We start from the raw sequence: 17,100 nt of genomic DNA, 5'->3' as shown, positions 1-17,100 counted from the left end.
AGGCCCTACACACTGGGCGATCTGACTGCAGGATATGAACGATCTATGAATGGAATATGCTGCGCTATATAAGAAACTGTTAATAAATAAATAATAAACAATCTCGTTCATTAATGAATGAGATACCGCTCATAACGTGCAGTGTGGAGGCAACAGCGATGAACGATGCGTGGCCCCACGCTCGTTCATCGCTGGTGCCCCGTCGGCTGTGCATGCAGGCCAATATGGACGAACTCGTCCATATTTGCCTGCACTTCTATGGAGCCGGGTGATGGGGGGAGTGAAGAAACTACACTCCCCCCGTCACTACCCCCCTTCCTGCCGGGTTGCCCGTCGGCCGTATCCGCCGTCGGTCAGCTCGGCGGCGGATCGCCAAATGTGTAGGGCCCTTTAGTTCTCCTTTCCCCTGCTCATCATCTTCACACTCTTACTGTTATTATTATTCCTTTCCCATCTGTGTTGCTGGCCTATGCTGCAGTTATTTCACTGTGTATGTTAGTTACAAATGACTCTCACAGTGAATGAATGATCATTGCACTTTCCTTCTCCATAGACTCTGTGCCAGTTAATGGTTCCCTATGTATTGTGTCTCTGAACTCAGGAATAGTAGCTATGCAATGCTATGTAGGCTGGATACATTTCGTCCAAATGTTTTTTTGTAAATCTCCCCACCGCTCCCTTTAGTCATTGAACATATATTGTACATTTTGGGTCTGTTATTAAATGCCTCAGCAATGTAGACTGGAGAGGTGACACAAATGTACATTGCTCATGGCACAAGAACCTATAGAGTTTGACATCATATACAAATGTGCACAGCTAGAGAGGCGAGCAGATACAGTGTGACATTACCGAGGATGTGATTCCGTACGCAGCTCCATATAGCTTATATTAACATACTGTGCATGTGTTGTAGGGCACATACGCATCCTTGTGCATCTCCAGGCAATCCTGAGTGTGACACATCCTCACTGATCTCTCACGATGGGAGATAGGAGTCCCTGGGTGCAACCTGGGCAGAAGCATGGCAGAGAGTCACGGCAGTGTGAGTGTGGCGGGCGTGTATCCAGAGTTGCCCCCTATTCTGAGTCATGCATGTGACGGGGGGATTCCTATATCAGACAGGTCTCTTGCACCCAGCATGGAGCAGGTGTAAGTCCCTGTACTAGTGACAGCGGCTGCACTAGGGTATGTGATACAGTGGTCGGTGTGATGCGTGTGGTACCCACGTTCGGGATACCACTACTAATCCCATCATGGCCTTAACTGCAGCCAGCGCTGCCCAAGTGTTCTGTCAACTGGGCAGGCGCTGACAGTGTTAAAGAATCCCCTCTCCGGTTGCCTAGCAACAGCCCACGGAGGGAGTTGAGACGGGGAGGACTAGGACCCAGTAATTTTCGGCCGGGAGGGAGAGAGCGGGAACCCCTGATGCCCAGGGGATTGGAGGAGAAATTGGCGCGGAAGGAGGAGGAGGAGCTGACCGGAGGGCAAGGAGAAAAAGGCGCGGCTGATTGGCGGGACGCGCCAAGAGCGGGAAGAGAGCAGCCAGCGGCCGCGAGATGGAGAGCGGGTGCAAGTAGAGCTGCTGCTGTGTACGTCCGGAGGTCTGACCCGGTGAGAAGCGCCTGACAAGCAGAGAGAGAGATGCACCAGATAAGAGCCGCACGTCACCGCCGCAGCCCAGCACAGAAGGAGCTGTCCGGTCGTCTCCGAGCAGGAGAGAGAGAGAACATTGTCACGCTGCAGAGCCGCTGCAGTGAGCGGAGGAGAGGAGCGCGATCAGTGCCGCCAGGACCAGTGATGGTAATCCGGCTCCTTGCAATCCTACCAAACAGGTACCCGGTCCACCTCAACCCCTGCTATACCTACTCCTGCAGCTGCACCTACAATTCTCACCCTACTGGCTAATAGTATTGCGCCCCATCAGACAGGGGGGCTGACACTAAAAGTGACTCCAGGGAAACAAGGGGGACACCCCTGACCCAAAGTGCCTCAATAAACAATCCCAACTTAAAGCACCGTACCACAGTTCAAGTGGTGACGTTATATATATTTACATGTATAGATGAGCTGTGTTCAGTTGTGACTCCTTCACCAGAGGTCGATACGAGACTGTATGCTAGGAATCACCTCACCCTTTTCCTGGATACAAATACGGGAAGCATCGTTTGCTATTGTTGCTGTGTTATATTACAAACATTCCGTCCTCTGAATACTTACCTTACGTCCACTGACGTCCCCCCAGGAGTTCCCTGCTAGAGTGTAAGCATTTTATTAAAGGGACGCTGACCGCAAACGCCCACTGAGGTGCAGGAACTGAACATTAGTGCTTGGCATGCAACGCCATTTTATGGACAGTTTAGGAAGTGCTTTCAGATCACTGTCAGGACATTTCTTATCCTAAGATATCATTGCCATCCAAATGATTGTTCTTGTATGTGATGTATTTGATTGTTTTATCCAGTCATTGTTAGGCCTTAGAGATATATATGAGCAGTGGTAACTGTTATGGAGAGGGAGAGACTCAGGGTATTATAGTAATGTTCAACCTATGCAACTGTGTTTACTGAGAATCGAGTTATAGCGGTGAATGATATCTTCAGTGCAATAAATGGTTGTCACCACCACCATGTGTAGTGGTTCTTGAGCACAGCGTGTTTGGGTTGTCCTTCCGGGGTTCTCCTGGTCCTTCTGCCCCAGTCTTACAGGTGACGGAAAAAATAGTCGCTGGCCTCGACACCGTTGAAGAGTGGATCCGGCCGACCACGAAGGCGACCGAGCGGCAGGTACAAACCCACTGTATAGAGATATTACACTTGGCATCCGCAAACAGGATCGTTTCAAGATGTCGAACCCAGACATTCCAGAGTCATCCTCGGCACAGGGACAACCACCAGCGGCACCCGGAAACCCGACAGGGACAACGGCATCACCTATCACCATGCCATATTACTTTGGGGCCCCATGGTTGCCAACATATGCAGGAAAACAAGTCCCTGGCTCAAGTACTTTCAAGGCATTCAAAGATAAAATGCTCTCCATGTTTCGCCTATATACGCTCACGGAAGAACAAAAAGTAGAGATCCTGAAGGAACAATTAACCGGCCCAGCACTGAGGGAAGTAGAAGCATGGGAGGATACGGAGAAGAAGAGTGCAGATTGTATACTCCAGAAATTAAGGAACATAATTGAATGCAAAACGGTAGCAGAACTAAAGAGCCGTCTGTACACGAGAAAGCAACGACCAGTTGAATCTTTATGGGAATTTGCACTAGGCCTACAGGAAGCCTTGAGGGCTGTACGAACACTGGATCCACTAGATGTCGGACTGACCGATGACAACCTAATTAATTTATTTATTGAGGGAGCGCAAGGCGAAGCAATTCGGTCACAATTACGAATGTGGAGACGCCAAAAGCCAGACAGTTCTTTCTCTGCATTTAAAGAAGATGTTCTACAGATATTAGGATTGAATCAGGGCGACGGGACTGAAGACGATGAGGCACCAAGGAAAGTGGACGAAGGAAGCCTCCAGAGCATCCCTCCGTACAAGAATGTAGATGCCACCACCTGAGCGGGGGCAGTCCTTCAGCTGGCTCAAGCCCCACCAGGGCCAGATCCTATCGAAGCCCTGAACCGACAGATGTCAGAAGTGACGCTCAGCCTGTCCCGGATGAGCCAGAGGCTAGAAGAACTCGGCAAAGAACCAAGCGGAAGCCGACGCAGAGAATGGTATCAGGAACGCGGTGGAAGAAGCCACCCTCGATGGGAGGTCACGAGAGAGTCCGGCCGACGGCCTACCAATCAGTTTGACCCACAGGGTCGACGGATTTGTAGGGGATGTCACCAGTGCGGACACATCGAACGGAACTGCCCGCTTGACCCTTTAAACGGGGGAACCCCGAGGCGAGGGACTGACCCCCAGGAGGAGAACCACTGACAGGTCCGCCGTCACGGGATTGGTGGCCCCAGTATGTAGGAGAGTGCCCCCACCTTAACATCCGTATCAATGGGATCGAGATACCGGCTCTCTTGGATACGGGCTCACAAGTCTCTACAATCCGACTCACGGAGTTCCTTCAACACTGGGATGAAGCCACCATTGTGTCCCCACCCGCTACATGGCTCCACCTGCTAGCCAGCAATGGACAACCCATCACCTTCCAGGGCTACTGGGAAGCTAATGTGGAAGTAGGAAACGCCGCCTTGACCCGCCAAGGATACCTCATCACCACCGCGTCTAGCGCGCACTTGCCACCCGTGATCCTGGACATGAACATTCTGAGAAATTGTCCAGAGGAGCTAGTAGAAGCCCTACGATATGAGATGAAGACTGAGGCCCCGATGGAACGAAAGGCCCTGCAACAGACCGTCAAAGTGCTAGAGGGCCAAAGGAAATTTGTCAATGGTCAGGGTGAGATTGGAAAGGCCCGAATCACCGACCGCCAACCTGTTCTGCTGAGACCGAACTCTGAGCAAGTGGTATGGTGCAAAACAAGAATTGGTCCGGGGGGAAGAGATTACGAGGCTCTGGTGGCACCCTGTGACTGGGATGGACGGCAGCCGTTCGCTGTGGCGAGAACACTAGCCAAGTGGTACACGGGAAGGTACCAGTCCATCTTCTGAACCCACACTCGTATGCCATCAAACTCTACAAGTACTGTACGGTGGCTAAGGTCAGTTGGATCGACTTGCAAGACATCGTGGGACAGGGTGTAACCGCAGATCAATCAGGGGCGGCAGACGAAGAAACGTCAGCGACTGATGGAGAACCTCCATAGTGGGCCGAGATCCAGATCAGTGATGCTGACACCCCCGCTGATAAAAGAGACGGAGTACTACAGATTGTACAACGCAACGCTGCTGCATTCAGTCAACACCCTTCTGATTTTGGGCAAGCGGACGAAGTGTATCACCACATCCCCACGGGGACGACCCCTCCTATCAAGGAACGGCACCAACCCCTCCTTCCGAACATATACCAGCCAGTGAGGAACATGATTGCGGAGATGAAAGAGGCTGGAGTTATCCGTGAGAGCCACAGCCCATGGGCCGCTCCACTGGTGATAGTGAAGAAGAAAGACGGTAGTCTGCGCTTTTGCGTAGATTATCGTAGGCTCAATGCTGCAACTCACAAGGACGCCTATCCGCTTCCCCGAATCGAAGAATCCCTGACGGCCTTAAAGACTGCGGCGTATTTCTCCACACTGAACCTCACCAGCGGCTACTGGCAGGTCCAAATGGCCCCTGAAGACATCTTGAAGATGGCCTTCACTACGCCAATGGGTTTATTCAAATTCATGAGGATGCCATTCGGGCACTGCAACGCTCCGGCCACCTTCCAGCGCATCATGGAGCAATGTCTCGGTCACCGCAACTTCGAGATGGTCCTGTTGTACCTCGACGATGTGATAATCTTCTCAAGAAACTACGAGGACCATCTGCGACATTTGGAAGAAGTGTTCGAACAATTGACCAACTGCGGCCTGAAGCTTAAATCAAGCAAATGTCACCTGCTCAATACCAAAGTCCAGTATCTTGGACATGTCGTCAGCGCCGAGGGCATGATGCCTGATCCAGAGAAAATCAGAGTCATTCAGGACTGGCCGGTCCCCTAGACCATCAGAGATGTCCGAAGTTATTTGGGATACGTGGGCTACTACAGTCGCTTCAATGAACAATTTGCCGCAGTGGCGGCCCCGTTGCATGGATTGCACAGAGGCCAATCGGGTCATGAGCAAAGAGGGTCGTCCTTGGTATGTTGGGAAGAGGAACAGCAGCGAGCCTTCCATCAGTTGAAGACGTCCTTAATCGAAGCCCCGTTATTGGCCTATCCCGATTATGAGCGACCATTTCAAGTGTATACAGACGCTAGTCACCGGGGGCTGGGAGCCGTACTCTCCCAGGTGCAGGTCGGGCGTGAAAGAGTGATCGCCTACGCCAGCCGGGGCCTCCGCAAGACTGAGCGGAACTGTGAGAATTACAGAGCATTTAAGCTGGAGTTGCTCGCCATCATCTGGGCCGTCACCGAGAAATTTAAACACTATCTGGCCGCCACGCCGTTCGTCATCATGACAGATAACAACCCGCTGGCACATCTGTCTACTGCTAAGCTCGGAGCTCTGGAACAGAGATGGGTATCCCGACTAGCAAATTTCCGGTACACCGTATCCTACCGAAGTGGGAAGTCCAACGGGAACACCAACGCCCTCTCCCGATTACCCACTGTGGATGTTGCGGAGGAAGATGGGGATGTGGAAGAGGATGTCGAAACCCCAGTGTTTAAAGTCTCTCGCAAGGGACGAACAGTCACGTCGGACCCCCTATCCGTCACCGGACCTCCACGGATGGAAAGCGCCCTACTGGATGCTCCCACAGTCAATTGGTGCGAGAAGCAGTGGAAGAGTCCAGTGCTGAGGGAATTTGTGGCCTTGTTGCACCAGTGATCCAACGGGCCAAAGCTGACCCGGAATTGATCAAGTTACTATGGCATAGGGACCGCATTCACCTGGAGGAGGGGATCCTCGTGCGTACCAGCATAGATCCGAGTACTCACCAACCAGTCACTCAGGTGGTTGTCTCTAAAGATCAAGCCGCTCTTCTGCTCACGGCCTACCATGACAAATCCGGACACTTCGGCACTCAAAAGACTGAAGCCATCCTACGCACACGATATTTCTGGGTGGCCATGCGAGAAGATGTGGAAAGATGGTGCCGCGACTGTGTTCCATGCACAAGGAAAAGGCAGGCCGACCATACCCAAAAGGACCCTCTGCATCCCATTAAGAGCCAACATCCACTATAGATTGTTGCCCTGGACCATGTGAAATTGGAGCCGAGCACCAATGGATATCTGTATGCCCTTACAATAACGGACCATTACAGCAAATTCCTAGTGGCCGTCCCGGCCAAAGACCTCACTGCTAAAACCACTGCCAAACTGTTTTTGAAGCACTTCGCCAGGCCCTACGGGTATCCAGACTGCATCTTGACCGACCAAGGCCCTGCCTTTGAGTCGCAGTTGTTTCATGGACTGTGTTCCTACTTCGGCTGTCGTAAAGCTCGGACAACAGCCTATCACCCGCAGGGGAATGGATTGTGTGAACGAGCTAACCAGACCCTCATCGTTGATGCTCCGGAGCCTGGCGGCAGAAGATCGCACCAAGTGGACGACCGGACTCCCCGAATTATCCTATCTCTACAACAACACTGAACATTGCTCTACCGGCTTTACGCTGTATTACCTCATGTTCAGCCGATGAGGCAAGTTACCCCAGGACCTGGAATTGGCCCCTGCTGTGGTCCCTGCCATCGACCCAAGGACCGACTGGGTCCGTGAACACCAGCGGAGGATAGAAGCTGCTCGAGAAATTGTAACAAAAAGAGTGGAGCATGTCCAGCATCACCAGGAGGCGGACTACAATGCCCACATCCGACCTGAGGCACTGAAGACTGGAGACCTTGTCTGGAGGAAACGGAATCACCGCACCAGCAAGCTTGACGCTATGTGGGAGAGTTGCCCGTACATCGTGGTCAGTGTTCCTGAGGGCGAACGATATACCTACAAGATCCGTAAGGGCCTGGAAGGTCCAGTCAGTATTGTGCCGAGAGACCAACTCAAACTCTGTACCGTAGAGTTACCGACGAGGAGCGCAGATCCACCTGTGGCAGAGGGACGGGAGACCCTGGGGGGCATACCCTTACACGATCCCATGGAGCTCTTAGTGTTTATGGGTGGCCTCCCACCACCGCACTCAGCCCCACCTGTAGCTCCAGACCCGGTGTTTGACAGGCCTGTCGAAAGCCTGGATCGGCCTAATCTAGTTACCGCTCCTAGAGAGAGCGACGTTCCCATAGTTGAGGCCAGAAGGTCGGGACGTAGCACACAAGGCGTCCCGCCTTTAAGGTATAGAGAGTAAACTGTTAACTGTTTCTTTATATGTTTATACCTGATTCGTTTGCACCTGTTTAATGTTATTCCTGAAGTGAAAGACTTTGGCTTATTGACCTATGCATAAGGACACGCATCCTTCCACCAGGGGCACATGTGGTACCCACGTTCGGGATACCACTACTAATCCCATCATGGCCTTAACTGCAGCCAGAGCTGCCCAAGGAGATCTGTCAACTGGGCAGGCGCTGACAGTGTTAAAGAATCCCCTCTCCGGTTGCCTAGCAACAGCCCACGGAGGGAGTTGAGACGGGGAGGACTAGGACCCAGTAATTTCCGGCCGGGAGGGAGAGAGTGGGAACCCCTGATGCCCAGGGGATTGGAGGAGAAATTGGCATGGAAGGAGGAGGAGGAGCTGACCGGTAGGCAAGGAGAAAAAGGCGCGGCTGATTGGCGGGACGCGCTAAGAGCGGGAAGAGAGCAGCCAGCGGCTGCGAGACGGAGAGCGGGTGCGAGTAGAGCTGCTGCTGTGTGCGTCCGGAGGTCTGACCCGGTGAGAAGCGCCTGACGAGCAGAGAGAGAGACGCACCAGATAAGAGCCGCACGTCACCGCCGCAGCCCAGCACAGAATGAGCTGCCTGGTCGTCTCCGAGCAGGAGAGAGAGAGAGAACATAGTCACGCTGCAGAGCCGCTGCAGTGAGCGGAGGAGAGGAGCGCGATCAGTGCCACCAGGACCAGTGATGGTAATCCGGCTCCCTGCAATCCTACCAAACAGGTACCCGGTCCACCTCAACCCCTGCTATACCTACTCCTGCACCCACAATTCTCACCCTACTGGCTAATAGTATTGCGCCCCATCAGACAGGGGGGCTGACACTAAAAGTGACTCCAGGGAAACAAGGGGGACGCCCCTGACCCAAAGTGCCTCAATAAACAATCCCAACTTAAAGCACCGTACCACAGTTCAAGTGGTGACGTTATATATATTTATATGTATAGATGTGCTGTGTTCAGTTGTGACTCCTTCACCAGAGTTCGATACGAGACTGTATACAAATACGGGAACACCGTTTGCTATTGTTGCTGTGTTATATTACAAACATTCCGTCCTCTGAATACTTACCTTACGTCCACTGACGTGCCCCCAGGAGTTCCCTGCTAGAGTGTAAGCGTTTTATTAAAGGGACGCTGACCGCTAACGCCCACTGAGGTGCAGGAACTGAACATTAGTGCTTGGCGTGCAACGCCATCTAATGGACAGTTTAGGAAGTGCTTTCAGATCACTGTCAGGACATTTCTTATCCTAAGATATTATTGCCATCCAAATGATTGTTCTTGTATGTGATGTATTTGATTGTTTTATCCAGTCATCGTTAGGCCTTAGAGATATACAGTATATGAGCAGTGGTAACTGTTATGGAGAGGGAGAGACTCAGGGTATTATAGTAATGTTCAACCTATGCAACTGTGTTTACTGAGAATCGAGTTATAGCGGTGAATGATATCTTCAGTGCATTAAATGGTTGTCACCGCCCCCAGCGTGTTTGGGTTGTCCTTCCGGGGTTCTCCTGGTCCTTCTGCCCCAGTCTTACAGGCGACGGAAAAAATAGTCGCTGGCCTCGACACCGTTGAAGAGTGGATCCGGCCGACCACGAAGGCGACCGAGCGGCTGGTACGAACCCACTTTATAGAGATATTTCACTGCGCACACATGAAGGCATGGCTATAGTCACTAGCATTCTGTTAGCAATATATATGCATTCTCAGTGCAACAGCAGAGTCATGCCCCGAGTGTCCATGGGTACTAACTGGCCACACAGTTGGTTTCTGCCTAATACGCCTGAGTACTGAGTGTTATGTTCATCCATCATATCTGTGAATGACACTGAGAGGTAGTTTACTAAAGACACCAGAAAAGTTGTGGCATTTTCTAGAATGCATACAAATAGCGTGTATTGACAACAAAGCGCAGTGAAAAAGACAGTGCAGCCTGAATCCAATATTGGGGGGATGGGAAACACCAATTCCCCACAAGTTATAGATAAAGAAAAAATAAAGGATTCCTGGCGCTCTCTCCTTAAAGATATATACATCCCGTATTTGGGGAAAATAGGTTCAAGTGGCAAAACATTATTTTAATACATGAACAATTTTAATGGTGGGCCACAAAACATCCACATGTACTATACATGAATGGATAAAAAATGGAAATAAAACATCAATATAAATACAAATATAAATATAAAGTGCAGTGTGCGTGTTCAGGAGTTGGTGGTCCAAAGCAGTTGACCACTGGTGACTTCTTTCAAATATAAATGGTATCTCACCAAAGTTGGTAATTGCGGTGGCCTAGCTTTTGAAAAAAGTAGCAGAAGTAGTCCTAGGCTGAATAGCCTGGCACCACCGCACTAAGTATATACAGCATGAAGTTCACCAACACCTGGCACACGCTTCAGTCCTCCTCCGCATAGCAGCAATGCGTTTTGGTCATTAAATTACCTTTTTCAAGCAGGATGAGGAGTCCAAACACATTTCCCCTTATATACCCTCTTAATTACAGTGTAATTGCTCCAATCAAATAAATGAATCGGTGGCGCCGCGACTTCCTGAAGTCACGTGTTTGCGTTCCACCTGATACTTCCTGTGTCCGGACAGTTTACAATGTGCGTTCCACAAGTCCGGTACACTGTTAAGCAACAGAAATCAACACTCTCTGTCGCCGCCAGATCTTCCATTTCACAGGCAGGATACATTAATATACACACTACTCATCCCTCCCGGCGGAAAAAGATGTTAAACTTTCATCTTCCACGATATCACAATCTTTAAAGCATAATCCGTCATTTTGTTTAAGGGAACCATAATTCCTTTGCCATTTACAATATGCTACAACCCACTCATTACCAAACATAGTGGTACTAGGTATTCCCAGCCAGTCCATCCCTATTACCAGGGTGGGTTGCAGGCAATAGTGATTGTAATGAAGTGATGCCAATAGATGAGTACATGAAAGGTAAAAGACATAAAAAGGAATTAATACAGGGTATATAGAATCAATAAACAAAATGATGACTATAAAAACAAAATAATTACTTTAAAAAACATTTAAACTCAAAATCTACATTGTGTCCATTGGGTTTCAAAGAATCCAAATCAAAAATCCATCGCATCTCACATTGGGCCAAATGTGTCTCTATATCCTAATTTTTCCAATACGGCTTAATTTGTTGCAGCCCCAGAAAACGAGCAATATGTCCTTCACACTTTTTATGTTTCACCTTAAAGTGATCCGACAGGTGGTGCATCTCTAGGCCCTTACGTATATTATAAATGTGTTCGGCCGCTCTAGTCTTAAGGGGTCTGAATGTTTTTCCCACATAAACTAGGCTGCATCTACATTCCAGTAAGTAGATGACATTTCTAGAATGGCATGTGACGAAATCATTAATTTTATATTTTTTCCCTTTAATTTCAAACTTCGTGATTTTGCGTGCTACATCTTTCCTGGTGGTTGTGCGACACATTAGACATAAACCACACCTATGGAAGCCTTTATTACATGTTCTCCCTCCGATACTTTCATGCAAACTACTTCTCACCACATGATCTTTAATCGATTTCGCTTTTTATATATAAATAATGACTTTGGAGGAAGATGATTCCCTAGTATTGGGTCATCTAATAAAATACGCCTGTTTTTGAGGAAATCTGTGGAGGGGTTAGAATATTTGCCCCCCACTACTTCATCAAAAATCCCACCTACACACCCACAAAAGCGTACACTTGCCCAGATAATGCAAGCTGACACTAATACCGACTCTGATACAGGGGACGGTGATGGGGATATGCAGGGGGGGGGATGCATCCCTTGCTAAAGGGGTGCAACTAATGATTGAAGCCATTAGGGATGTTTTACACATTTCTCAGAACGTACCTGAACAGGTGGAGGAATCTTATCTTACAGAAAGTAAGAAATCCTTGCTTACCTCTCCAGGTTCCAAGGAGTTAAACTCTTTGTTTGAAAAATCCTAGGAAAACCCAGAGAAAAAATTCCAGATCCCAAAAAGGGTTCTCATTGCTTTTCCTTTTCCTGAAGAGGATAGGAAAAAGTGGGAAAACCCACCTATAATTGACGCTTCTGTATTTAGGTTGTCAAAAAAGGTGGTTTTACCTGTTCCTGGCTCAAGCGCTTTAAAAGAACCGTCTGACCGCAAGATTGAGACTACACTCAAATCACTATACACAGCTAATGGCGTCGCTTTACGGCCCACTATTGCTTGTGCATGGATTTCAAAAGCCATAGTAAAGTGGTCAGGCACATTGCTAGAAGACTTAGATACTATCGATAGAAGTGACATTGATTTGTTCTTACGTCACATACAGGATTCTGCAGGGTTCATGGTGGAGGCCATGAAAGACCTTGGCATGCTGAATGCACGGGCTACTTCTCTAGCAGTCTCGGCACGCAGAGGACTCTGGCTACGCCAATGGACTGCGGATGCGGAATCCAAGAGAAGTGTGGAGAACCTACCCTTCACAGGTCAGGCTCTGTTTGGGGATGCTTTGGATGCATGGATCTCCACGGCAACTGCGGGTAAGTCAACCTTTCTTCCCTCAGCAGCGGCAATGGCTAGGAAATCTTATCCTTCGCCTACACTTTAAATTTAAGAAATCCAAACCCCCTCCCACCTTCTTTAGAGCAGGTCGGAGAAAGTCCAGAAAACCTGCACCATCAGGTTGCCAGGAACAGAAACCAGGTTCTGCTTCTTCAAAATCTTCAGCATGACAGTGGAACTCCCAGCCTGGAGGTCGGGCAGGTTGGAGCGAGACTAAAAGATTTCAGTCACGTTTGGGCGTTATCATGCCTAGACCCCTGGGTATAGGATATTGTGGCCCAGGGATACAGACTGGAGTTTCAAGAACTCCCACCTCACAGATTCTTCAAATCAGGCTTACCAGTTTCGCTGACAGACAGCGCTATTCTACAGGAAGCTATTCAAAAATTGGTTCAAACAAATGTCATTGTTCCTGTTCCATTCCACCTACAACACAAGGATTATTACTCAAACCTGTTTGTGGGACCGAAACCGGACGGTTCGGTAAGGCCGATATTAAACCTAAAGTCATTGAACCCCTACTTGAGGGAATTCAAATTCAAGATGGAGTCTCTGAGAGCTCAGGTCTGGATGAGGGGGAATTCCTGGTATCCCTGGATATCAAGGATGCGTACCTTCACATTCCGATCTGGCCACCTCACCAGGCTTATCTCAGATTTGCGCTGCTGGACTGTCACTATCAGTTCCAGGCACTGCCATTTGGCCTCTCCACAGCACCGAGGGTATTCACCAAGGTCATGGCAGAGAGGATGTTACTCCTCCGAAAACAGGGTGTGAACATAATTCCATATTTGGACGATCTGCTGATAAAAGCATCTTCCAAGGAGAGTTGTTGCAGAGTATTGCTCTCTCAACTCGACTACTCCGGGACCATGGGTGGATCCTGAACCTTCCAAAGTCACATTTGGAGCCGACAAGGAGACTGCCCTTCCTGGGGATGATACTCAACACGGAAAGTGCAGAGGGTGTTTCTACCAGTGGAGAAAGCGTTGGTGATCAAATCAATGGTTCGGGATGTCCTGAAGCCAGCCCGGGTATCGGTTCATCAGTGTATTTGCCTTCTGGGGAAGATGGTTGCCTCCTTCGAGGCTCTACAGTACGGAAGATTCCATGCGAGGTTCTTCCAACTAGATCTCCTAGACAAATGGTCGGGATCACATCTTCACATGCACCAGCGGATACACCTGACGCCGAAAGCCAGAATTTCACTCCTCTGGTGGCTGCAAACTTCTCACCTACTAGAGGGCCGCAGGTTCCTGATTCAGAATTGGATCCTTCTAACCAAGGATGCAAGTCTCATAGGTTGGGGAGCAGTAGTTACCCAAGGGGAAAACTTCCAAGGAAAGTGGTCAAGTCTGGAATCCATCCTTCCAATAACCATTCTGGAACTACGGGTGATATACAATGGCCTCCTACAAGCGGCACATCTTCTGCAAAATCAGGCAATTCAGGTTCAGTCGGACAATGTAACGGCAGTGTCCTACATAAACCGACAGGGCATAACGAAGAGCAGTGCGGCTTTGTCAGAGGTAATAAGAATCCTCCTCTGGGCAGAAAAGCATGCAGTGGCGCTGTCAGCCATCTTCATTCCGGGAGTGGACAACCGGGAAGCGGACTTCTTCAGCAGACACGATCTCCATCCAGGAGAAAGGGGCTTCCACCCGGAGGTGTTCGCAGAAGTGGCAAGCCGATGGGGTGTACCTCAGATAGACATGATGGCCTCTTGCCTTAACAAGAAGCTTCGGAGGTACTGTTCCAAGTCGAGAGAACCACACGCAGTGGTGGCGGACGCACTGGTAACTCCGTGTACGTACCAGTCAGTGTATGTGTTCCCTCCACTTCCACTCATCCCAAGGATTCTCAAACTCATAAAAAGAAAAAAAGAGTTCAGGCGATCCTCATTGCTCCGGAGTGGCCAAGAAGAGCTTGGTACGCGGATCTTCTGGAATTACTGTGGGAGGATCCGAGGCCTCTTCCTCTTCGCGAGGACCTTCTACAACTGGGGCCGTTCGCCTATCAAGACTTACCGCGGCTACGTTTGACGGCATGAAGGTTAAACGCCAGATCTTAGCTCGAAAGGGCATTTCTACCAAGGTCATACCTACCCTGATACAGGCTAGGAAGGGAGTAACGTCAAAACATTACCATCGGATTTGGAAAAAGTATGTGTCTTGGTGTGAATCCAAGAAGTTTCCTACAGTGGAGTTTCAACTTGGATGGTTTCTCTTCTTCTGCAAGCAAGTATGGATGTGAGCCTATGCTTGGGCTCCATAAAGGTACAGATTTCGGCCTTGTCCATTTTCTTCCAAAAGCAATTGGCTGCTCTTCCTGAGGTTCAGACATTCTTGAAAGGGGTTCTGCACATTCAACCACCCTTTGTACCTTGGGATCTTAGTGTGGTGCTGCAGTTCCTGCAATCGGTTTGGTTCGAGCCTTTAAAGGATGTGGACGTCAAGTTTCTTACTTGGAAGGCAGTCACACTGTTGGCATTGGCATCTGCTAGATGTGTGTCGGAATTGGGGGCATTGTCATGCAGGAGCCCCTACTTGATTTTCCATGCGGATAGAGATGAGCTCAGAACGCGTGAGCAATTTCTTCCAAAGGTTGTGTCGGCCTTTCGTACCAACCAACCTATTGTGGTGCCAGTGGCTACTGACTCCTCAATTACCTCAAAGTCCTTGGATGTTGTGAGGGCTTTGAAAATATATGTGAAGAGAACTTCTCGTCACAGGAAGTCGGACGCTCTGTTTGTCCTTTATGATCCCAACAAGGTTGGGTGTCCTGCTTCTAAGCAGACAATTTTGCGCTGGATTAGGTTCACTATCCAGCATTCTTATTCTACGGCAGGCTTGCCGTGTCCAAGATCTGTTAAGGCCCACTCTACTCGTAAAGTGGGTTCTTCCTGGGCGGCTGCCCGGTTTGTGTCTCAGCTTTACATCTTTGCCGAGCAGCTACTTGGTCATGGTCAAACACGTTTGCTAAGTTCTACAAGTTCGATACTTTGGCCTCTGAGGATCTAAGATTTGGTCATTCGGTTCTGCAGGAACCTCAGCACTCTCCCTCCCGTACTGGGAGTTTTGGTACATCCCCATGGTACTAATGTGGACCGCAGCATCCTCTAGGACGTAAGAGAAAATAGGATTTTAATTACCTACTGGTAAATCCTTTTCTCGTAGTTCGTAGAGAATGCTGGGCGCCCGCCCAGTGCTTCATATTCCTGCATTGTTACTTGGTTCAATTTGTTAGTTCAGCTGTTGCTGATTCGTTCCAAGTTGGTTAGCTTGGCTTTCCTTTTGTTGTATGTGTGAGCTGGTTTGAATCTCACCACTATCTGTGTATTTCCTTCTCTCGAAGTATGTCCGTCTCCTCGGGCACAGTTTCTAGACTGAGTCTGGTAGGAGGGGCATAGAGGGAGGAGCCAGCCCACACTATTAATCTCTTAATGTGCCCATGGCTCCTAGTGGACCCGTCATTACCCCATGGTATTAATGTGGACCCCAGCATCCTCTACGGACTACGAGAAAAGGGTTTACCGGTAGGTAATTAAAATCCTATTTACTTATAACCACTGAGACCATAATTCTATTACAGTGGTACAGTTGTACACCAAGAGAGAAAGGGGGGACAATCTATAATACTTGTTCAAAAGGAATAGTCTTTTATGCCATCCTGAGGCACGTCACCTAGAAAGGGGATATCCGCTCATACTAACAACTTCCAGCCAAGTAGAAAGAACTATTAGCTGTTATATCTCTTCATAAAGAAATTATAAAATTATTCATACAGTTGTAATACTATTGACAGATATAATCAAAGACAGTCTTGCCCCAGCAACTAACGCAAGGATTCTCAGAGGAGATCAGCTGTCATCACACAGCATACATTACACCCTAAATAGGAGCTCTGCTATTGCTGCACTGAGACTTTTATATGTATAGCACCCAGAAATAAAGATCCTATAATTATCAATTCAGCAAATAAAGAAGAGATATAAGGAGGACTGACTCTGTGCACACCAACGGCAACTGTGAACTATAATTATTAAAGTTGTTTGATAATAATATTTGCATTATATTATAGGTACTGGTACAACATATTTTAGTCAATTTAGGCATTATAGGTATGTGAATGTGGGTGAGTGACCAAGGGTAGGATTTGGGGGAGAGTAAATTAACCATCTGGAAAGTCCAGAGTTTATAGGAAAGGACAAAACCTAATTTGGAAACACTAAAATACCAGTTTAACGAGAAGTACAATCCCTTTTCTTGTGTGACTATGGCAATTGATGAGTAAAGATATTGTTCTATTATATAAGTATTTGTGGGTTGTGTAACTAATATTGTAAAACAAGGGTTTTCCCAAGCTTACCCTATTGGTGACCACATTAAAAAAAAGTTTGGATGGAGGTACCATTATATTGGAGTAGGTGTGACCAGGTTGCTAGTATATATACAGGTGAGCAATCGTTACATTAGCTATGGGATCTAGGCATGTAGCAAAGAAAAGCCCTGTTTTGTGGAAAACAGGTCTTTTCTTGGCTTTGGGATATTCACAGAGTGGGTTACCATGGAGAAGTCCCTGACTTCTCCAGT

The sequence above is a fragment of the Pseudophryne corroboree genome, chromosome 1, assembly GCF_028390025.1.
Source record: "Pseudophryne corroboree isolate aPseCor3 chromosome 1, aPseCor3.hap2, whole genome shotgun sequence".
In the NCBI taxonomy this organism is placed as follows: domain Eukaryota; kingdom Metazoa; phylum Chordata; class Amphibia; order Anura; family Myobatrachidae; genus Pseudophryne; species Pseudophryne corroboree.
Note: the sequence above shows the minus strand (reverse complement) of the source record.